We start from the raw sequence: 24,432 nt of genomic DNA on the forward strand, positions 1-24,432 counted from the left end.
AGGCCCTACGTGGCAGTACCGCTCCCTGGGAACGGTAGTACCGTGCCAGATTTTTGCACAGACTAGAACTCAGCAGAAGTGGCCACGGATGTAACTTTATTAGTCTGTGCCTTCCCAACCCAGTTGAACCCTGCCTTGCAGTAGTACCGCAAGGGCGCGCGGTAGTACCGCTCCGACGGTTCTACCGCTCGCTGCTATACGCAACATGGCCTCGTGTGGTCTCTGCCGCGCGAGCGATAGTACCTCACGGTCTAGCGGTAGTACCGCGAGTCTGTGCGGTAGTACCCACATGTCCTGGGCTGAATAAGTGGGTAACAGTTGGATCTTTCCCCCACTATATAAAGGGGGTCTTCTTCCCCAAGTTGACCACCTCTTCCCTCCCCAAGCTCCATTGTTGCTCAAAGCTCCATTTTTGCCCGATCTCTCTCCCTAGCCAATCGAACTTGTTGATTTTCTAGGGATTGGTTGAGAAGGCCCCGATCTACACTTCCACCAAGAGAAATTTGATTCCCCCCACTAATGCCTTGCGGATCTTGTTACTCTTGGGTGTTTGAGCACCCTAAATGGTTGAGGTCACCACGGAGCCATATTCCATTGTGGTGAAGCTTCGTGGTGTCGTTGGGAGCCTCCAATTAAGTTGTGGAGATAGCCCGAACCTTGTTTGTAAAGGTTTTGTCGCCGCTTTCAAGGGCATCAATAGTGGAATCACGGCATCTCGCTTTGTGTGAGGGCATGAGGAGAATATGGTGGCCCTAGTGGCTTCTTGGGGAGCATTGTGCCTCCACACCGCTCCAACAGAGACGTACTTCCTCTCAAAGGGAAGGAACTTCGGTAACACATCCTCGTCTCCACCGACTCCACTCTTGGTTATCTCTCACCTTTACTTGTGCAAGCTTATATTGTATTGCATCCTTTGCTTGCTTGTGTGCTTGTTGCTGTTGTATCATATAGGTTGTTCACCTAGTTGCACATCTAGACAACCTACTTTTATGCAAAGTTTAATTTGGTCAAGAAAAGCTAAAAATTGTTAGTTGCCTATTCAACCCCCGCTCTAGTCAACCATATTGATCCTTTCAATTGGTATCAGATCCTAATCTCTTTTAGGACTTTGCCGTCCGAAGAGTATGGTGGACACCATAGACGAGGTGGAGGATCACCATGGTGCAAATCCCACTTTGTCCGTGGCCGATGCGGGATCTGTTGGAAATATGCCCTAGAGGCAATAATAAAAGCATTATTATTATATTTCCTTGTTCATGATAATTGTCTTTTATTCATGCTATAATTGTATTATCCGGAAATCGTAATACACGTGTGAATACATAGACCATAACATGTCCCTAGTGAGCCTCTAGTTGACTAGCTCGTTGGTCAACAGATAGTCATGGTTTCCTGACTATGGACATTAGATGTCATTGACAACGGGATCACATCATTAGGAGAATGATGTGATGGACAAGACCCAATCCTAAGCATAGCACAAGATCGTGTAGTTCGTTTTGCTAGAGCTTTTTCAATGTTAAGTATCTCTTCCTTAGACCATGAGATCGTGTAACTCCCGGATACCGTAGGAGTGCTTTGGGTGTACCAAACGTCACAACGTAACTGGGTGACTATAAAGGTGCACTACAGGTATCTCCGAAAGTGTCTGTTGGGTTGACACGGATCAAGACTGGGATTTGTCACTCCGTATGACGGAGAGGTATCTCTGGGCCCACTCGGTAATGCATCATCATAATGAGCTCAAAGTGACCAAGTGTTTGGTCACGGGATCATGCATTATGGTACGAGTAAAGTGACTTGCCGGTAACGAGACTGAACGAGGTATTGGGATACCGACGATCGAGTCTCGGGCTTGTAACATACCGAATGACAAAGGGAATAGTATACGGGGTTGCTTGAATCCTCAACATCGTGGTTCATCCAATGACATCATCGAGGAGCATGTGGGAGCCAACATGGGTATCCAGATCCCGCTGTTGGTTATTGACCTGAGAGCCGTCTCGGTCATGTCTGCATGTCTCCCGAACCTGTAGGGTCTACACACTTAAGGTTGGGTGACGCTAGGGTTATTAGGAAGACTTGTATGTGATTGCCGAATGTTGTTCGGAGCCCCGGATGAGATCCCGGACGTTATGAGGAGTTCCGGAATGGTCCGGAGGTAAAGATTTATATATGGGAAGCTGTCATATGGACACCGGAGGGTTTCGGGGGCATATCGGTATTGTACTGGGGCCACCGGAAGGGTTCCGGGGGTCCACCGGGAGAGGCCACCCCTCCCGGGGGGCCACATGGGCTGCGTGGGGCAGGAGCCAGCCCCTGGAGGGCTGGGCGCCCCCCTTGGGCCCATGCGCCTAGGGTTGGGGGGGGGGAACCCTAGAGGGGGCGCCCCCCTTGCTTGGGGGGCAAGTCCCCCCTCCCTGGCCGCCGCCCCCCCTCTAGATCCCATCTAGAGGGGCCGGCCCCCCTTGCCCCTTCCCCTATAAATAGAGGGGTGAGGGGAGGGCTGAACACCCAAGCCAAGGCGCAGCCCCTCCCCTCCCCAACACCTCTCCTCCTCCGTACGTGCTTGGCGAAGCCCTGTCGGAGTACTGCTACACCAACAACACCACGCCGTCGTGCTGCCGTTGGAGCTGTCTTCCTCAACCTCTGCTTCCTCCTTGCTGGATCAAGACGGAGGAGACATCGCCCGTACCGTACGTGTGTTGAATGCGGAGGTGCTGTCCGTTCAGCACTTGGTCATCGGTGATCTGAATCACGGCGAGTACGACTCCATCATCACCATCCCCTTGAACGCTTCCGCACTCGATCTACAAGTGGTATGTAGATGCAAACTCACTCAGTTGACTCGTTGCTTAGATGAACTCATAGATGGATCTTGGTGAAACCATAGGAAAAATTTTAATTTTCTGCAACGTTCCCCAACAGTGGCATCATGAGCTAGGTTTATGCGTAGTTCTCTATTGCACGAGTAGAACACAATTTTGTTGTGGGCGTAGATCTTGTCAACTTGCTTGCCGCTACTAGTCTAATCTTGCTTCAGCGGTATTGTGGGATGAAGCGGCCCGGACCAACCTTACACGTACGCTTACGTGAGACCGGTTCCACCGACTAACATGCACTAGTTGCATAAGGTGGCTGGCGGGTGTCTGTCTCTCCCACTTTAGTTGAAGCGGATTCGATGAAAAGGGTCCTTATAAAGGGTAAATAGAAGTTGACAAAATCATGTTGTGGTTATTCGTAGGTAAGAAAACGTTCTTGCTAGAACCCAATTGCAGCCACGTAAAAGATGCAACAACAATTAGAGGACGTCTAACTTGTTTTTGCAGCAATTGTCATGTGATGTGATATGGCCAGAAGTTGTGATGAATGATGAATGATATATTGTGATGTATGAGATCATGTTCTTGTAATAGGAATCACGACTTGCATGTCGATGAGTATGACAACCGGCAGGAGCCATAGGAGTTGTCTTTATTTTTGTATGACCTGCGTGTCATTGAAGAACGCCATGTAAATTACTTTACTTTGTTGCTAAACACGTTAGCCATAGAAGTAGAAGTAGTCGTTGGCGTGACAACTTCATGAAGACACGATGATGGAGATCATGATGATGGAGATCATGGTGTCATGCCGGTGACGAAGATGATCATGGAGCCCCGAAGATGGAGATCGAAGGAGCTATATGATATTGGCCATATCATGTCAGTATTATATAATTGCATGTGATGTTTATTATGTTTATGCATCTTGTTTACTTAGAACGACGGTAGTAAATAAGATGTTCCCTTACAAAAATTTCAAGAAGTGTTCTCCCCTAACTGTGTACCGTTGCTAAAGTTCGTCGTTTCGAAGCACCACGTGATGATCGGGTGTGATAGATCCTTACGTTCACATACAACGGGTGTAAGACAGTTTTACACATGCAAAACACTTAGGGTTAACTTGACGAGCCTAGCATGTACAGACATGGCCTCGGAACACGGGGACCGAAAGGTCGAACACGAGTCGTATCGAAGATACGATCAACATGAGAATGTTCACCGACGATGACTAGTCCGTCTCACGTGATGATCGGACACGGCCTAGTCAACTCGGATCGTGTAACACTTACATGACTAGAGGGATGTCTAATCTGAGTGGGAGTTCATTAAAATAATTTGATTAGATGAACTTAATTATCATGAACTTAGTCTAAAACTTTTTGCATAATATGTCTTGTAGATCAAATGGCCAACACTCATATCAACATGAACTTCAATGCATTCCTAGAGAAAACCAAGCTGAAAGATGATGGCAGCAACTATACGGACTGGGTCTGGAACCTGAGGATCATCCTCATAGCTGCCAGGAAACAATATGTCCTAGAAGGACCACTAGGTGACGCTCCCGTCCCAGAGAACCAAGACATTATGAATGCTTGGCAGTCTCGCGCTGATGATTACTCCCTCGTTCAGTGCGGCATGCTTTACAGCTTAGAACCGGGGCTCCAAAAGCGTTTTGAGCAACACGGAGCATATGAGATGTTCGAGGAGCTGAAACTAGTTTTCCAAGCTCATGCCCGGGTCGAGAGATATGAAGTCTCCGACAAGTTCTATAGTTGTAAGATGGAGGAAAATAGTTCTGTCAGTGAGCACATACTCAAAATGTCTGGGTTGCACAACCGCCTGTCCCAGCTGGACATTAACCTCCCGGATGAGGCGGTCATTGACAGAATCCTTCAGTCGCTCCCACCAAGCTACAAGAGCTTTGTGATGAACTACAATATGCAGGGGATGGTGAAGACCATTCCTGAAGTATTCTCGATGCTGAAGTCAGCAGAGGTTGAAATCAAGAAAGAACATCAAGTGTTGATGGTCAATAAGACCACTAAGTTCAAGAAGGGCAAGGGTAAGAAGAACTTCAAGAAGGACGGCAAAGATGTTGCCGCGCCCGGTAAGCCAGTTGCCGGGAAGAAGTCAAAGAATGGACCCACGCCTGAAACTGAGTGCTTTTATTGCAAGGGGAAGGGTCACTGGAAGCAGAACTGCCCCAAATACTTAGCGGATAAGAAGGCCGGCAACACCAAAGGTATATTTGATATACATGTAATTGATGTGTACCTTACCAGTACTCGTAGTAACTCCTGGGTATTTGATACCGGTGCCGTTGCTCATATTTGTAACTCACAGCAGGAGCTGCGGAATAAGCGGAGACTGGCGAAGGACGAGGTGACGATGCGCGTCGGGAATGGTTCCAGAGTCGATGTGATCGCCGTCAGAACGCTACTTCTACATTTACCTACGGGATTAGTTTTGAACCTTAATAATTGTTATTTGGTGCCAAGTTTGAGCATGAACATTGTATCTGGATCTCGTTTGATACGAGATGGCTACTCATTTAAATCCGAGAATAATGGTTGTTCTATTTATATGAGAGATATGTTTTATGGTCATGCCCCGATGGTCAATGGTTTATTCTTAATGAATCTCGAACGTAGTGTTACACATATTCATAGCGTGAATACCAAAAGATGTAAAGTTGATAACGATAGTCCCACATACTTGTGGCACTGCCGCCTTGGTCACATTGGTGTCAAGCGCATGAAGAAGCTCCATGCTGATGGACTTTTAGAGTCTCTCGATTATGAATCATTTGACACATGCGCACCATGCCTCATGGGCAAAATGACCAAGAATCCGTTCTCCGGAACAATGGAGCGAGCAATCAACTTGTTGGAAATCATACATACCGATGTGTGCGGTCCAATGAGTGTTGAGGCTCGCGGAGGATATCGCTATGTTCTCACTCTCACAGATGACTTGAGTAGATATGGGTATGTCTACTTGATGAAACACAAGTCTGAGACCTTTGAAAAGTTCAAGGAATTTTAGAATGAAGTAGAGAATCAACGTGACCTAAAGATAAAATTCTTGCGATCGGATCGTGGAGGAGAATATTTAAGTCACGAATTTGGTACACACTTAAGAAAATGTGGAATCGTTTCACAACTCATGCCGCCTGGAACACCTCAGCGAAACGGTGTGTCCGAACGCCGTAATCGCACTCTATTAGATATGGTGCGATCTATGATGTCTCTTACCGATTTACCGCTACCATTTTGGGGATACGCTCTAGAGACAGCTACATTCACTTTAAATAGGGCACCGTCTAAATCCGTTGAGACGACACCGTATGAATTATGGTTTGGGAAGAAACCTAAGCTGTCGTTTCTAAAAGTATGGGGATGCGATGCTTATGTCAAGAAACTTCAACCTGAAAAGCTCGAACCCAAGTCGGAAAAATGCATCTTCATAGGATACCCTAAAGAAACCATTGGGTATACCTTCTACTTAAGATCTGAGGGCAAGATCTTTGTTGCCAAGAACGGATCCTTTCTGGAAAAAGAGTTTCTCTCGAAAGAAGTAAGTGGGAAGAAAGTAGAACTCGATGAAGTACTACCTCTTGAACGGGAAAGTAGTGCAGCTCAGGAAAATGTTCCTGTGATGCCTACACCAACTGAAGAGGAAAATAATGATGATCAAGGTACTTCGGATCAAGTTGCTACTGAACTTCGTAGGTCCACAAGGACACGTTCCGCACCATAGTGGTACGGCAACCCTGTCCTGGAAATCATGTTGCTAGACAACGGTGAACCTTCGAACTATGAAGAAGCGATGGCGGGCCCAGATTCCAACAAATGGCTAGAAGCCATGAAATCCGAGATAGAATCCATGTATGAAAACAAAGTATGGACTTTGACTGACTTGCCCGATGATCGACGAGCGATAGAAAACAAATGGATCTTTAAGAAGAACACGGACGCGGATGGTAATGTCACCATCTATAAAGCTCGACTTGTCGCTAAGGGTTATCGGCAAGTTCAAGGGATTGACTATGATGAGACTTTCTCTCCCCTAGCGAAGCTTAAGTCCGTCCGAATCATGTTAGCAATTGCCGCATACTATGATTATGAGATATGGCAGATGGACGTCAAAACGGCATTCCTTAACGGGCATCTTAAGGAAGAACTGTATATGATGCAGCCGGAGGGTTTTGTCGATCCTAAGAATGCTGACAAAGTATGCAAGCTCCAGCGATCCATTTATGGGCTGGTGCAAGCGGAGTTGGAACATTCGCTTTGATGAAATGATCAAAGCGTTTGGGTTTATGCAGACTTATGGAGAAGCCTGCGTTTACAAGAAAGTGAGTGGGAGCTCTATAGCATTTCTCATATTATATGTAGATGACATACTTTTGATGGGAAATGATATAGAATTCTTGGACTGCATTAAGGCCTACTTGAATAAGTGTTTTTCAATGAAGGACCTTGGAGAAGCTGCTTATATATTAGGCATCAAGATCTATAGAGATAGATCGAGACGCCTCATAGGTCTTTCACAAAGCACATACCTTGATAAGATTTTGAAGAAGTTCAAAATGGATCAGTCCAAGAAGGGGTTCTTGCCTGTATTGCAAGGTGTGAGATTGAGCTTGGCTCAATGCCTGACCACGGCAAAAGATAAAGAAGAGATGAGCGTCATCCCCTATGCCTCAGCCATAGGATCTATTATGTATGCCATGCTGTGTACCAGACCTGATGTAAACCTTGCCGTAAGTTTGGTAGGAAGGTACCAAAGTAATCCCGGCAAGGAACACTGGACAGCGGTCAAGAATATCCTAAAGTACCTGAAAAGGACGAAGGACATGTTTCTCGTTTATGGAGGTGACGAAGAGCTCGTCGTAAAGGGTTACGTCGACGCTAGCTTCGACACAGATCTGGATGACTCTAAGTCACAAACCGGATATGTGTATATGTTGAATGGTGGAGCAGTAAGCTGGTGCAGCTGCAAGCAGAGCATCGTGGTGGGATCTACATGTGAAGTGGAGTACATGGCAGCCTCGGAGGCAGTGCGTGAAGAAATTTGGGTGAAGGAGTTCATCACCGACCTAGGAGTCATACCCAATGCGTCGGGGCCGATCAAACTCTTCTGTGACAACACTAGAGCTATTGCCCTTGCCAAGGAGCCCAGGTTTCACAAGAAGACCAGGCACATCAAGCGTCGTTTCAACTCCATCCGTGAAAATGTTCAAGATGGAGACATAGATATTTGCAAAGTACATACGGATCTGAATGTCACAGATCCGTTGACTAAACCTCTCTCGCGAGCAAAACATGATCAACACCAAAACTCTATGGGTGTTCGATTCATCACAATGTAACTAGATTATTGACTCTAGTGCAAGTGGGAGACTGTTGGAAATATGCCCTAGAGGCAATAATAAAAGCATTATTATTATATTTCCTTGTTCATGATAATTGTCTTTTATTCATGCTATAATTGTATTATCCGAAAATCGTAATACACGTGTGAATACATAGACCATAACATGTCCCTAGTGAGCCTCTAGTTGACTAGCTCGTTGGTCAACAGATAGTCATGGTTTCCTGACTATGGACATTAGATGTCATTGACAACGGGATCACATCATTAGGAGAATGATGTGATGGACAAGACCCAATCCTAAGCATAGCACAAGATCGTGTAGTTCGTTTTGCTAGAGCTTTTTCAATGTTAAGTATCTCTTCCTTAGACCATGAGATCGTGTAACTCCCGGATACCATAGGAGTGCTTTGGGTGTACCAAACGTCACAACGTAACTGGGTGACTATAAAGGTGCACTACAGGTATCTCTGAAAGTGTCTGTTGGGTTGACACGGATCAAGACTGGGATTTGTCACTCCGTATGACGGAGAGGTATCTCTGGGCCCACTCGGTAATGCATCATCATAATGAGCTCAAAGTGACCAAGTGTTTGGTCACGGGATCATGCATTACGGTACGAGTAAAGTGACTTGCCGGTAACGAGACAGAACGAGGTATTGGGATACCGACGATCGAGTCTCGGGCTTGTAACATACCGAATGACAAAGGGAATAGTATACGGGGTTGCTTGAATCCTCGACATCGTGGTTCATCCGATGAAATCATCGAGGAGCATGTGGGAGCCAACATGGGTATCCAGATCCCGCTGTTGGTTATTGACCTGAGAGCCGTCTCGGTCATGTCTGCATGTCTCCCGAACCCGTAGGGTCTACACACTTAAGGTTCGGTGACGCTAGGGTTATTAGGAAGACTTGTATGTGATTACCAAATGTTGTTCGGAGTCCCGGATGAGATCCCGGATGTCACGAGGAGTTCCGGAATTGTCCGGAGGTAAAGATTTATATATGGGAAGCTGTCACATGGACACCGGAAGGTTTCGGGGGCATATCGGTATTGTACCGGGGCCACCGGAAGGGTTCCGGGGGTCCACCGGGAGAGGCCACCCCTCCCGGGGGGCCACATGGGCTGCGTGGGGCAGGAGCCAGCCCCTGGAGGGCTGGGCGCCCCCCCCTTGGGCCCATGCGCCTAGGGTTGGGGGGGACCCTAGAGGGGGCGCCCCCCTTGCTTGGGGGGCAAGTCCCCCCTCCCTGGCCGCCGCCCCCCCTCTAGATCCCATCTAGAGGGGCCGGCCCCCCTTGCCCCTTCCCCTATAAATAGAGGGGTGAGGGGAGGGCTGAACACCCAAGCCAACGCGCAGCTCCTCCCCTCCCCAACACCTCTCCTCCTTCGTACGTGCTTGGCGAAGCCCTGTCGGAGTACTGCTACACCAACAACACCACGCCGTCGTGCTGCCGTTGGAGCTGTCTTCCTGAACCTCTCCTTCCTCCTTGCTGGATCAAGACGGAGGAGACGTCGCCCATACCGTACGTGTGTTGAACGCGGAGGTGCTGTCCGTTCAACACTTGGTCATCGGTGATCTGAATCACGGCGAGTATGACTCCATCATCACCATCCCCTTGAACGCTTCCGCACTCGATCTACAAGTGGTATGTAGATGCAAACTCACTCCCTTGACTCGTTGCTTAGATGAACTCATAGATGGATCTTGGTGAAACCGTAGGAAATTTTTTAATTTTCTGCAACGTTCCCCAACAGGATCCTCGGTCTCTTGTGAGGAGTTCAATGTGGCTATGGACACATTGAAAACCTCCATGACGGTCGAGGTTAAAGGCATGTTTAAGGAGTTTGTTGATGGGCTTAAATTATCCACAAAACCATTGGAAGTGGTTGATCCCGCTAACAAGGTGACGGATGCTAACTCCAAAAAGGGGAAAGCTAGTAGTGAGCATGCTCCTATGCCTAGTGGTAGAAGTGGGAGTGGCATATTTGCCCATGTTGAACCTCCACTCACCTATGGAGGACCGGTTCCCTCCACTCATATGAATCATGTTGGTCCTCCTCCTAAGCTTGTGAAAAATGAGGATTTTGCTTCTTGGGTGTATCGCTTTAAACGTCATTTAAATCATAGTTCTACTAGTCTTTGGAGAATTATTGAGCAAGGTTTCTACCCGCACGACCCAAGCAACTTCACTCCTAGAGAAGCCGCGGACCATCAATTAAACGAGTCCGCTCTTTTCATTCTCCAAGAAGCAATTCCTCCCAAGATATTGCACACCTCCGACCTTTCACCGTGGCCAAGGAAGCATGGCAACATGTTGTTTCCATTTACAAGGGAAGTGCTAGCATTCAATGCTCCAACTTTGAAGTGGTACAATATGAAGCCGATGAGTTTGCTATGAATGAAGATGAAGAACCTCGTGAGCTTTACCGGAGATTAACCACTCTCGCTGTCTCACTTCGAGATCATGGGAGCAAGGATACGGATGACAATTGGATCAAGCATAAGTTTCTCAATGGACATGATGCCCTACCACAAGGATGTCATCCATCACCCGTCAAAGGCCGGACTATCACGCCTTGTCCTCAAGTGAAGTGTTGGATGAGTTATCTTGGACAAGACCGACGATAATGCGGTGTTGCATTCTCAACAATCAAAGAAGACCAACCTTGCTTTAAAGGCCAAGGCTAGTGTGGAATAAGAGAGTGAAGAGGAAGAAGAGGAATGTTGCCCCGAAGATACCAAGTATGCTTATCATGAGCACATGGCTCTCGCATCACAGAAATTTTGGAGAAAGAAGAACACAAGGCCCAACTTAAACAAGAACAATTCAAGTGGCACCAAGAGCAAGCAACGTGTGAGGACATGCTATAATTGTGGCAATGTGAGCCACTTTGTTGTGGAATGCCTGTACGAGAAGAGGGAAGACAATGGAGGCAAGCTTATCCGAAAAGACAAGGCCAAGTCCTTCCCCAACAAAAACAACTTCACCAAGAAGACTCCTCTCAAGGGGTTGGTGGCACAAGAAGAGTACAATGAGGATGATGATGATGAAGACGGTGAGACGGTTGCCATGGCCTTTGTTTGTTGCAACAACTCCACGGGTGTCCCTCTTCGACTCACCCAACGAGAACATCACCGCCAAGTGCCTCATGGCTAAAGCCACCAACAAGGTAACCCACAACATCAAAACTATCATCACTACTAATCCTTCCTTGACAGATTGCATTGATGAAAGTGAGGGGTCGAAGGAGGAAGAAAATGAATTTGAGTCTTTTATGAGTAAGCTCAAAGGTAAATCCAAGAAGCACTTCGTTGCTCTCTTGGAACAACTTAGTGAAGCCAATGACATGATCGAGGCTCATGAAGAAACCATCTCTAAGATGGAAGAGCATAGTCGTGACTATGCCGATGACATATCAGATATCTCTAATGCGCTTGAGGAAGAGCGTGGTCATCGTTTGGCTCTTGAGGAGTCACACAATATCATGCTAAATTAAAGAAAGATCTTGATCATGCTCTTGTTGTATCTCATGTGCTCAATTCCGAGAAGGCTAAACTTGGGGTTGACCATGCTAGACTCAAGGAGGAGTTTGACATACTTGACAAGGCTCACAAGGCCTTGAAGAGTGCTCATGCAAGCCTCAAAGAGTCTCATGATCAACTCCAAGTGAAGCTAACCAAGGAGAAAGCCACGTTTTCTCATATGGTTTTAATTGATAATGCAAATGCTACTAACCCGTGTTGTAAGCATATGCATCTTGTGGAGGAGAATGCCAAATTGAAGGAGAAACTTGAGAAAGGCCTTGTGTCGTGCATACAAGGAGAGAATAACATCAACGGCCTTTTGATTGCCAAGGAGGGGATTGGGTTTGCACCCAAGTCCAAGAACAACAAGAAGAATGACAAGACCACACAACCTCCTCCTCTCAAGCAAACCTTTGTGAAGGAGGGAGAAGGTACTCCTAAGGAGAAGAAGAACAACACGAAGTGTGGCGGTGTCAAGAAGGGCAATGCCACACCTTCCAATAAAACCTGCTATTTTAACCCTTCTTATGTGTTATGTCATGCTAGTGATGGGCATGTTTATGCCAAATTTGTTGGTTCTTCTTATGAGTACATTGAATGGTCTATTTGGGTTCCTAAGACCCTTGTTGCTAACTTCAAAGGACCCATTACAAAATGGGTACCTAAAACCAAGCATTGATCTCCTGTAGGTGTTTGCTTCCGTTGGGGGATCATGGTTGCTCGATAGTGGAGCCACAAATCATATGACCGGAAGCAAGGACTTGGTGGTGGACGTGCATAAAATGTCATCTATGCCCACCAATGTTGAATGGGGTGACGCTTCATCTTCTAAGGTATTGGGGCTTGACAAGGTTGTCATTTCTCATGATCTCACGATCGAGAAGGTCATGCTTGTTGAGTCTCTTGCATACAACTTACTTTCCATTCGTCAACTTGCACTCATGGGCTTTGCCACTTTCTTTGATATTGATACCGTGGCCCTCTTGTGGAGCAAGACTCTTAAAGTAGCATTTTGTTGGGCATGTCGAGAACGGTCTTTATGTGATTAACTTTTTAGAGCGACCCATGAAGATCGCGACATGCCTAATGGCTAAAGTTGATGTGGGATGGCTTTGGCATCGTTGTTTAGCCCATGTCAATATGAGATCTTTGCAAAGTCTTCTCAAGGGGGACCATGTCCGTGGACTAACAAATGTTAGTTTTGCCAAAGATCGTGCTTGCAGGGCTTGTATCGAAGGAAAGCTACATGAGAAGGCTCACCCTCCCACGACTATCATCTACTCGAAGAGGCCCCTGGAGCTCCTTCACTTGGATCTCTTTGGGCCTCCATCCTTTGATAGCCTTGGGGGTAGAAAGTATTGCTTGGTGATTGTGGATGATTATTCAAGATACACTTAGGTATATTTCTTCAAGAGGAGGAGTGAGACTCAACAAACCGTCATCGACCTTTGCAAATGAAGCTCAACGTCAACACAATGCAAAGATCTTGACAATAAGAAGTGACAACGACACCGAGTTCAAGAACTACACCTTGGATGAGTTCCTTAGTGACGAGGGGATCAAGCATCAATATTCCGCACCTTACACCCCTCAACAAAACGGTGTAGCGGAGAGTAAGAACCGGATGTTGATGGACGCGGCAAGGACCATGATGGCAGAGTCCAAGTCTCCTTACAACTTTTGGGCCGAAGCCATCAACACCACTTATCATGCATCCAATCGGCTCTATCTCAGCAAAGGCTTGAATAAGACTCCATATGAGATACTCACCGGTAACAAGCCCAACCTCAATTACTTCCGGATGTTTGGTTGTAAGTGTTTCATTCTCAAGAAAGGTGTCCGTTTTTCTAAATTTGAGGCTAGAGCTCATGAGAGCATATTTGTTGGTTATGCTACAAACTCTCATGCTTACCGTGTCCTCAACAAGTCCACAAGACTCATTGAGGAGACGTGTAATGTGGAGTTTGATGGGAATAACGGCTCCCAAGTGGAGCAAAGTGGTACTTGTGATATAGGTGATGAAATTCCTCCCCAAGCCATAAGAAGAATGGGTGTTGGTCTTATCCTACCCATTGAGGAACCCCCTTGTGGCCGAAGGAGAAGGACAATGTTCCACTCAAGTGGAACTATCACCGACCCAAGACCCACACGCTTCCGAAGAACAAAGTGAAGGCCCTCAACCAAGTGAACAAGATCAAGGGCAAGATCAATCTCAAGATGGTGGTGAACCACCAAGTGATTCCCAAGGTCAAGTTCTCCCTCCCGAGCAAGATCAAGATCAAGAGCAAGCTCAAGATCAAGAACAAGATCAATACGATGCTTAAGATGATCAAGTTACTGCTCCTCAACTCTCTCTTGAGGAGGAATTGGAGCGTCGTGCCGCCAAGATTGCATCCAAGCTCACTACCAAAGATCATCTCATGAGAATGTGCTTGGAAGTTTAAGAAAGAGGGTAAGCACTCATAGACAATTAGCAAACTATTGTGAATAGAACGTGTTTGTTTCTTCTGTTGAACCCCAAAAGGTCTATGAGGTGCTCGAGGATCCAGATTGGCTCAATGCCGTGCAAGAAGAACTCAACAACTTCGAGCACAACAAGGTGTGGAGATTGGTGCCAAGGCCAACGGGGAACCATAATGTCATTGGAACCAAGTGGATATTCAAGAACAAGCAAGATGCTCATGGGATTATCATTCACAACAAGGCTCGTTTGGTAGCACAAGGCTACTCCCAAGTCAAGGGTATCGACTACGGTGAAACCTTTGCTCCCGTTGCTCGCCTTGAATCTATTCGTCTGTTGATTGCTTATGCTTCTCATCATAACTTCAAGTTGCAACAAATGGATGTGAAGAGTACCTTTCTTAATGTTCCTATTAGTGAGTTGGTGTATGTCAAACAACCCCTAAGGTTTGAGGATCCCAAGTTCCCCAATCATGTGTACCAACTCGATAAGGCACTGTATGGCCTTAAACAAGCCCCACGTGCATGGTATGAGCACCTTACCGAGTTTTTGCAAGATCGTTGGTTTGAAATTGGGAAAATCGACCCCACTCTTTTTACTAAGAAGGTCAAAGGGGAGTTGTTTGTATGCCAACTATATGTTGATGATATTATCTTTGGTTCTCCTAACAAAGCTTTCAATGAGGAGTTTGCCGCTCTCATGACCTTGAAGTTCAAGATGTCCATGATGGGAGAGTTGAAGTTCTTTGTTGGGTTCGAAATCAAACAAAGAAGAGAAGGAACCTTCATCAACCAAGCCAAATACACTCAAGAAATTCTCAAGAGATTCAAGCTGAGTGATGTCAAGCCAGCTTCCACTCCAATGCCCGTCAAATGCCAACTTGACATTGATCTCAATGGTAAAGCGGTGGATCAAAAGGTATATTGTTCCATGATTGGCTCCTTGCTTTACCTTTGTGAATCTAGACCGGATATCATGTTGAGTGTGGGAATTTGTGCATGGTTTCAAGCCGCACCTAAGGAAAGTCACTATGTGAAGGTCAAGCGAATCTTTCCATATTTGGCTCATACCCCAAACTTTGGCTTATGGTACCCAAGAGGAGCTAACTTCAGACTTTTGGGCTATTCGAACTCGGATTGGGTAGGAGACAAAGTGGATAGGAAGTCAACTTCCGGAGGGTGCCAATTTCTTGGTTGCTCTTTGTTGAATTGATCTTCTAAGAAGCAAAGTTTTGTGTCTGAGGGAGTCCTGGATTAGGGGGTGTCCGGATGGCCGGACTATGACCTTTGGACGGACTCCCGGACTACGAAGATACAAGATTGAAGACTTCGTCCCGTGTCCGGATGGGACTTTCCTTGGCGTGGAAGGCAAGCTTGGCGATATGATATGAAGATCTCCTCCCATTGTAACCGACTCTGTGTAACCCTAGCCCTCTCAGGTGTCTATATAAACCGGAGAGTTTTAGTCCGTAGGACGAACAACAATCATACCATAGGCTAGCTTCTTGGGTTTAGCCTCTCTGATCTCGTGGTAGATCAACTCTTGTATTACCCATATCATCAATATTAATCAAGCAGGAGTAGGGTTTTACCTCCACCGAGAGGGCCCGAACCTGGGTAAAAACATCGTGTCCCTTGTCTCCTGTTACCATCTGCCTAGATGCACAGTTCGGGACCCCCTACCCGAGATCCGCCGGTTTTGACACCGACATTGGTGCTTTCATTGAGAGTTCCTCTGTGTAGTCACCTTTAGGCCTGATGGCTTCTTCGATCGTCAACCACGACGCGGTCCAGGGTGAGACTTTTCTCCCCGGACAGATCTTCGTATTCGGCGGCTTCGCACTGCGGGTCAACTCGCTTGGCCATCTGGAGCAGATCGAAAGCTACGCCCCTGGCCATCAGGTCAGGTTTGGAAGCTTAAATTACACGGCCGACATCCGTGGGGACTTGATCTTCGACGGATTCCAGCCACGACCGAGCGTGCCGCACTGTCCCGATGGGCATGATCTAACTCTGCCGCCGGACAGTGCCCAGAGTGCCGCTCAGGTGTCCGCTCCGATCATTAGCTCGGAGCCGACTGCGCTAGTCGGGGATGGACGGTTGGACGCCGCCCCGGGAGCCGCAGTCTCTACGGTGATAGAGCCGAATACCAGCCTAGTCCTTTGCAAGGCCCGTGACTCCAAGGTGCCGGACTCTGTTCCGGACTCCGAATCTCCTGCACCCCTTCCGATCGAACCCGATTGGGCTCCGATCATGGAGTTCACCGCCGCGGACGTCTTTCAGCACTCGCCCTTTGGCGATATCCTAAACTCCCTAAAGTCTCTCTCTTTGTCAGGCGAGCCCTGGCCGGACTATGGTCAGCAGGGTTGGGATGCGGACGACGAAGAAATTCAAAACCCACCCACCACCCACTTTGTAGCCACTGTCGATGATCTAACCGACATGCTCGACTTCGACTCCAAAGACATCGACGGTATGGACACCGATGAAGGAGACAACCAAGAACCAGCACCTATAGGGCACTGGAAGGCCACCTCGTCATATGACATATACATGGTGGACACCCCCAAAGCAGGGGGTGGCGATGAAAAAGCGGAGGACGACCCCTCCAAGAAGCAACCCAAGCGCCAACGTTAGCGGTGCCGCTCCAAATCCCGCCAAAGCAAGAACGGCGAATCCGGCACCAGAGACGTCAACACCCCGGACAGTGCCGAAGACATCCCCCTCCAGCTGGATTCAGCGCAGGAGGACGAAGGAGCCATCCCTCATGAGAGAGCGGTCGGCAGAGAGGTCGAGGACGACAATTATATGCCTCCCTCCGAAGACGAGGCAAGCCTCGACGACGACGAATTCGTCGTGCCAGAGGTTCCCGTTGAACAAGAGCGTTTCAAACGCAGGCTTATGGCCACGGCAAGCAGCCTCAAGAAAAAACAGCAGCAGCTTAGAGCTGACCAAGACCTGCTAGCTGACAGATGGACTGAAGTCCTGGCGGCCGAAGAGTATAAACTCGAACGCCCCTCCAAGAGTTACCCAAAGCGCAGGCTGCTACCCCAACTAGAGGAGGAAGCAACTAAACCTACATCACCAGCGTATGATGCGCCCGATCGGCCACCTCGTGGCCGCGACAGAGAGGCCCTTTGGACCTCAATCCAAGCCGCACCCTGGCGCCGCTCTAAGAATACCAGAGCACGGGGAAACGCAACAGACCTGCGAGACATATTGGAGGATAAGGCAAGGCAAAAAAGATCGATCTACGGATCGCGCGGGCGCCCCACATCACGTGACGATAACCGTCACACCGGATATGATAATTATGGCCAGGCCAAATACAACAAACCAAGCTCATCCGAGCTGCGTCGCGATATAGCCCAGTACAGGGGCTGCACACCCACTATGCTTCACAGACGAAGTAATGGATCATCAAATCCCCGAGGGTTTTAAACTCGTAAACATCAAATCATACGATGGCACAACTGATCCCGCGGTATGGATCGAGGATTATCTCCTTCATATCCACATGGTCCGTGGTGATGATCTACATGCCATCAAATACCTCCGCTCAAGCTTAAAGGACCAGCTCGACATTGGCTCAACCGCCTGCCAGCAGAGTCAATTAGTTGCTGGGAGGACCTGGAATCCGCATTCCTTGACAACTTCCAAGGCACTTATGTGCAACCACCAGACGCCGATGACCTAAGCCACATAATCCAGCAGCCAGAGGAATCGGCCAAACAATTCTGGACACGGTTCCTAACCAAGAAAAATCAAATAGTCGACTGTCCGGACGCCGAGGCCCTTGCAGCCTTCAGGCACAACATCCGAGACGAATGGCTTGCCCGGCACCTAGGACAGGAAAAGCCGAAATCTATGGCAGCCCTCACGACACTCATGACCCGCTTCTGCGCGGGCGAAGATAGCTGGCTAGCTCATAGCAATAACATAACCAAGAGCCCTGGCAATTCGGATACCAAGGACAACAATGGCAGGTCACGTCGCAACAAGCACAAGCGCCGCATTAACGGCGACAATACTGAGGATACGACAATCAATGCCGGATTCAGAGGCTCTAAACCCGGTCAGTGGAAGAAGCCATTCAAAAGAAACCCTCCGGGCCCATCCAGCTTAGACCGGATACTCGATCACTCGTGCCAGATACACGACACCTCAGAACAACCAGCCAACCACACCAACAAGGACTGTTGGGTGTTCAAGCAGGCAGGCGAGTTAAGTGCCGAAACCAGAGACAAGGGGTTGCGTAGCGATGACGAGGAGGAGCCCCGGCCGCCGAACAACAGAGGACAGAAGGGATTCCCCCCGCAAGTGCGGACGGTGAACATGATATACGCAACCCACATCCCCAAAAGGGAGCGGAAGCATGCTCTCAAGGACGTCTATGCGTTGGAGCCAGTCGCCCCAAAGTTCAACCCATGGTCCTCCTGCCCGATCACTTTTGATCGAAGGGACCACCCCACTAGCATCCGTCACGGCGGATTTGCCGCATTGGTCCTAGACCCAATTATCGACGGATTTCACCTCACCAGAGTCCTCATGGACGGCGACAGCAGCCTAAACCTGCTTTATCAGGATATAGTGCGAAAAAATGGGTATAGATCCCTCAAGGATTAAACCCACAAAAACAACCTTTAAAGGCGTCATACCAGGTGTAGAAGCCAGCTGTACAGGCTCGGTTACACTCGAAGTGGTCTTCGGATCCCCGGATAATTTTCGAAGCGAAGAGTTAATCTTCGACATAGTCCCGTTCCGCAGTGGCTATCACGCCCTGCTCGGACGAACCGCATTTGCAAAATTCAATGCGGTGCCGCACTACGCATATCTCAAGCTCAAGATGCCAGGCCCTCGCAGAGTCATCACGGTAAATGGAAACACTGAACGCTCTCTCCGAACGGAGGAGCACACGGCAGCCCTGGCGGCGGAAGTACCGAGTAGCCTCTCAAGGCAATTCTCCAATCCAAGTGTTAAACGTCCGGACAACGTCAAGCGAGCCCGAAGTAACCTACAACAAAGCCGGCTGGCACGTTCTGAGCAAGCATAGCAGTGCGGCCCCAACCCCAGCCCTCGCCAAATGGTGATATCGGTACCACGCGTACATAATTACGCTTTAGAAATACCATGGGCATAAGGGGAGGGGCACAACTACGGCACGCCCAGAATGTGGGTCAACCGCACTAAGGGGCTCCCTATTCCGCCGTTTCTTTTTTATATACTTTCAGGACCCAACTATTCGGAAGGCCTGTCTGGCAATACACTCGCCGAACACACGATGCAACCGCCAGGGAGAGAACAAGCCGCGTCAAATGTCCAGGTGGTCTCTATAACGAGCTTAATACCTGTTTTACTTAAAGTCCCGCAGCTTGCCCCTGGAGGGGGACATGTCAAATAATCCCATCTCTTGCTTATCGCACTATTTGTATCATTCTGCTTTCATAGCAGCCCTTTTTTAATAAACAATACATAGCTCTGATCTGTTATTGTACTCATCTATTTTTTATACAAATATGTTCAGTCATGACATTATGCAACCGTACACTTTGGTACGGCCAATACACCAGGGGCTTAAGCACCCCATAACATGGTGTGAGAAGACCGAACACTCTCACGAGTGCGGCACCCCGAACTTATAGCACTATATGCATCGGCTCCGAATCATGTCTTGGGTCAATAGTTGGGTTTGCCCGGCTCCCATGTTTTGGTACCTTACGTTCCGCAATGTTGGCTAAGGTAGCACTGGGAGAACTACTGCGATTGTGTCACAGTTGAGCTGGGTTAACACCTTAGTAGAGAAAGCTAAAACTGACCGTCATGATAGTGCGAGAGACCGGTCGCTGTTCGCGAGGTTTTTTGAGTCCTTAAAGACTTATGCCGCTTAGAGCGAGGAGCCGGATTTATCTGGCCTAGGCGTGGATAGCGCCCCGAACTCGGTCTTCCGAATACTAGGGGCTTCGACGAAATTTAAAATTATAGAATTCTATGGCTAAGTGAGAGTGATAAAGCATTATAAGTTCGATGGCCTGGTTCGTTGTGCTGAGCGCCTCCCTAGATGGACCCAAGAATGGGAACAAGAGCGCTCAGGTTTATCCCGAACACCCCAGCACTCGTGGCATGGGGGTAGAAGCCGACGACTTGCATCTCTCAGATTTGATAAACGGCCGCACAGAAGGTAATATTTTAAATTAACAAAGCGTTGCTTAACGCATATGAACAAAGTTTTCAGCGTACAGGATAACAGATGCGAGTCTACTCAAAAATTACATCTTTGGAGCATTCACCCGCTATAAGGCGGGCACCCTTCAGGATGCCCTTATAATACATCTCGGGCGTGCAATACTCCTTGCCCGGCGGTGGCACGTCCGTCAAAAGCTTCTCCGCGTCCAGCTTGCCCCAGTGCACTTTAGCACGGGCGAGGGCCTGACGGGCACCTTCAATACAGACGGAGCACTTGATGACCTCAATCCACGGACACGCGTCCACCAGCCGTCGCACCAGGCCGAAGTAGCTCCCAGGCATGGCTCCCTAGGCCACAGCCGAACTATGAGGCCCTTCATGGCCTGTTCGGCCACCTTGTGGAGCTCGACCAGCTGCTTCAGCTGGTCGCTCAGGGGCACCGGATGTTCGGCCTCAGCATACTGAGACCAGAACACCTTTTCCGTCGAGCTCCCCTCCTCGGCTCGGTAGAACATGGCAGCATCAGACACACTACAGGGCAGATCGGCGAACGCTCCTGAAGAGCTCCAGATTCGGGTAAGTAACAGATAATTTAATTTTATATTCTTGCTTTACATAACGAATGCCTTACCCGCCGCTATCTTCTTCATCGCCTCGATCTCCTGGAGGGCCTTCTGGGCTTCAGCCTTAGCGTTTTTGGCACTCTCAAGAGCCAAGGCGAGCTCGGACTCTCGAGTCTTCGAGTCACGCTCCAAACTCTCATGTTTTTTTCCACGAGAGCCTGGAGCTCTTGCTGCACCTCCACCACCCGCGCCTCCTGCTTCTCTCGCTCGGTGCGCTCCAAGGCCGCACTATTTTCGGCCTTGGAGACCGCCTCCTTCAGGGTCGCCACCTCGGCCGTGGCCCCTGCAACATTTACGTTGGTCCTGTCATTATTTGCAACCAAGTATTTCTATATACATTTACATGCGGTACTACATACCCTCCTTGTCCTCGAGCTGCTTTTTGGCACGGCCGAGCTTGCTCTCGGACCGCTCGAGGCTCTCCTTCAATGCATTGACCTTCGCAGTCAGTGCGGCAGAGGTCAGCAGCGCAGCCTGCACTCCCATATTGACATATTTTTGTTAGACTCCTGCGTATATCTTTTTAGATCCTCAGCTCGGCTTTTCTTTCCGAACGCCGAACTGAACATCAGGGGCTACTGTCTATGCGGTAACATGTTTATATGTTTTTGAACACATACCTCAAAGCCTGTTAACAGACTTGTACAGGCTTCTGTCAGCCCGCTCTTGGTGGACTGAACATTCTGAATCACCGCACTCATAACAGTGCGGTGTTCCTCGTCGATGGAGGCGCCGTTAAGCACCTCCAGCAAATTGTCCGGCGCCTCCGGATGGATGGAGGTCGCCGGTGTCGTAGGCTTTCCCTTCTTATGAAGGCGCCTCCTGTCGGACTCTGGAACCGTTGATGCTTCCGGAGCAGTGTCCGGCCCGGGGCCAGACTTAGATCCCTCGGGGGCTTTACCCCCTTTGGGCCTGGAGTCCGGGAGGTCGCCTTGAGGCGCCTCCAGGACCACCTCCTCCTAGTTCAGTCCCTTTTGGGACTCCACCTCGGCATCGTCCACAGGGAGAGGGGAGGAGGCCATCGGAAGTGAAGCGCTGTTCACATCCGACGAATTCAGGGAGCCGCTCGACGAATCGCCGAGCTGAGCTCTGGGCGGACTGCATAATTAAATTCAGCGTCAGAAGCTACCGAATAATAGAGGAGCGCCATAAGTCATTCGGGTAACCGGACACTTACGGTTTTGCCAGGGGCTTGACCCTGGATGGCCATTCCTCCCCGCCGTCTTCGGCATCGGAGGCGTAGTCCGTCAGAAGGGTCTTCCCCTTCTTGGACCCTCCGGCCTCCCCAGTGGGGGCGGCCTTTCCTCCTCCTCGTCTTCAGAGGCGGAGGGTGCTTCGAGGTTGTCAGGCGATGAATCCGACACCACCAGGCGCCGGGAGCTCTTTCGAGTCTCCGTGTCCTTCTTCTTGGCCTTCTTCTTCGGCACCATGTGAGGTGCCGGAACCAGCAGCCCCGTCAATCAGGCGTCCGCTGGGTCTTCTGGTAGGGGAGCCGGACAAATAACCTGCCCGGACTTCTTCAACCAGTCCTGTCAAAGGTAGGGGAGTTTAGATCCCGCATAGAGTCAGACTATGAAAGACAAGAGTCCCGTAAAAGGTAGAATAGCTTACCTCGTTGGCCTGGCGCCGTGAGCTGAATCCGCGATCTTCGGTAGCGGATGCGGGGGCCTCGACGCCCTTGAACAGCACCTTCGAGGCATCTTCGTACATGGTGTCGAAGAGCCCGCTCAAGGTTTGGTGCTGTGCCGGATCAAACTCCCACAATTTGAAGGCCCGTTGTTGGCATGGGAGGACCCGGCGGATAAGCATGACCTGGACTACGTTGACGAGCTTGAGATTCTTGTTCACCAGCTTTTTGACGCAGGTTTGGAGTTCGGTCAGCTCTTCCGAATCTCCCCATGATAGGCCCATCTCTTTCCAGGAGGTGAGCCGTGTGGGAAAGCCAGATCGGAATTTGGGGGCCACTTCCCATTTGGGGTCGCGCGGCTTGGTGATGTAGAACCACCCCGATTGCCACCCTTTTATTGTCTCCACAAAGGAGCCCTCGAGCCATAGGACGTTGGCCATCCGGCCCACCATGGCACCTCCGCAATCCGCTTGGCGGCCGCCCACTACTTTCGGCTTGACATTAAAAGTCTTCAGCCATAAGCCGAAGTGGGGCTGGATGCAGAGGAAGGCCTCGCACACGACGATAAACACCGAGATGTTGAGGATGAAGTTCGGGGCCAGATCATGGAAGTCCAGGCCATAGTAGAACATGAGCCCCCGGACGAACGGGTGAAGAGGAAAACCCAGTCCGCGGAGGAAATGGAGAAGAAAAACAACCCTCTCATGGGGCCTGGGGGTGGTGATGAGTTGCCCCACATCTGGAAGCCGGTGCGCGATGTCGTCAAACAGGTATCCGGCCTTCCTCAGGTTTTTGATTTGCCCCTTCGTGATGGAGGAGGCCATCCATCTACCTCCCGCTCCGGACATGATTGGAGAAGGTTGAGGTGGGAAGTGCGGGCTTGGGCATTGGAGCTCGAGCGCGCAGGGACGAATAAGCAAAGGAGGAAGAAGGCGTAAATGGAAAGGGTAGATTCTTATCCCCTTATATGGGCGGCCGAAACTACGAGCCCCCACCGACCTAATAAAACTCGCTTATCTCCCAAGCGCCGCGGTTAATGGCGCGGTTGGGTTACCCACGCCCGTATTGATGAGAATCCCGGAATAAGGGGACACGATCTCTGCTTTGACAAGACGTGCCAAGGAAACCGCCTCGCTAAACGCGCTGAGATGGAACAGTAAAATGATTCGAATAAAGGCTTGGCCGTGGTGTGATATCACGCCACGGGATACGTCAGCAGATTGGATTGGTGCAGATATTATTCTCTCTACGGTGGTATGTGGAACTTATTTTTCAGAGCCGGACACTATCCTTGTGTTCAACATCTTCTATGAAGTATTCGGAGGAGGAACCCGCCTTGCAATGCCGAAGACAATTTGCGTGCCGGACTCGTCGTCATTGAAGCCTGGTTCAGGGGCTACTGAGGGAGTCCTGGATTAGGGGGTGTCCGGATGGCCGGACTATGACCTTTGGCCGGACTCCCGGACTATGAAGATACAAGATTGAAGACTTCATCCCGTGTCCGGATGGGACTTTCCTTGGCGTGGAAGGCAAGCTTGGCGATACGATATGAAGATCTCCTCCCATTGTAACCGACTCTGTGTAACCCTAGCCCTCTCCGGTGTCTATATAAACCGGAGAGTTTTAGTCCGTAGGACGAACAACAATCATACCATAGGCTAGCTTCTAGGGTTTAGCCTCTCTGATCTCGTGGTAGATCAACTCTTGTATTACCCATATCATCAATATTAATCAAGCAGGAGTAGGGTTTTACCTCCACCGAGAGGGCTCGAACCTGGGTAAAAACATCGTGTCCCTTGTCTCCTG

The sequence above is a fragment of the Triticum dicoccoides genome, chromosome 5B, assembly GCF_002162155.2.
Source record: "Triticum dicoccoides isolate Atlit2015 ecotype Zavitan chromosome 5B, WEW_v2.0, whole genome shotgun sequence".
In the NCBI taxonomy this organism is placed as follows: Eukaryota; Viridiplantae; Streptophyta; class Magnoliopsida; order Poales; family Poaceae; genus Triticum; species Triticum dicoccoides.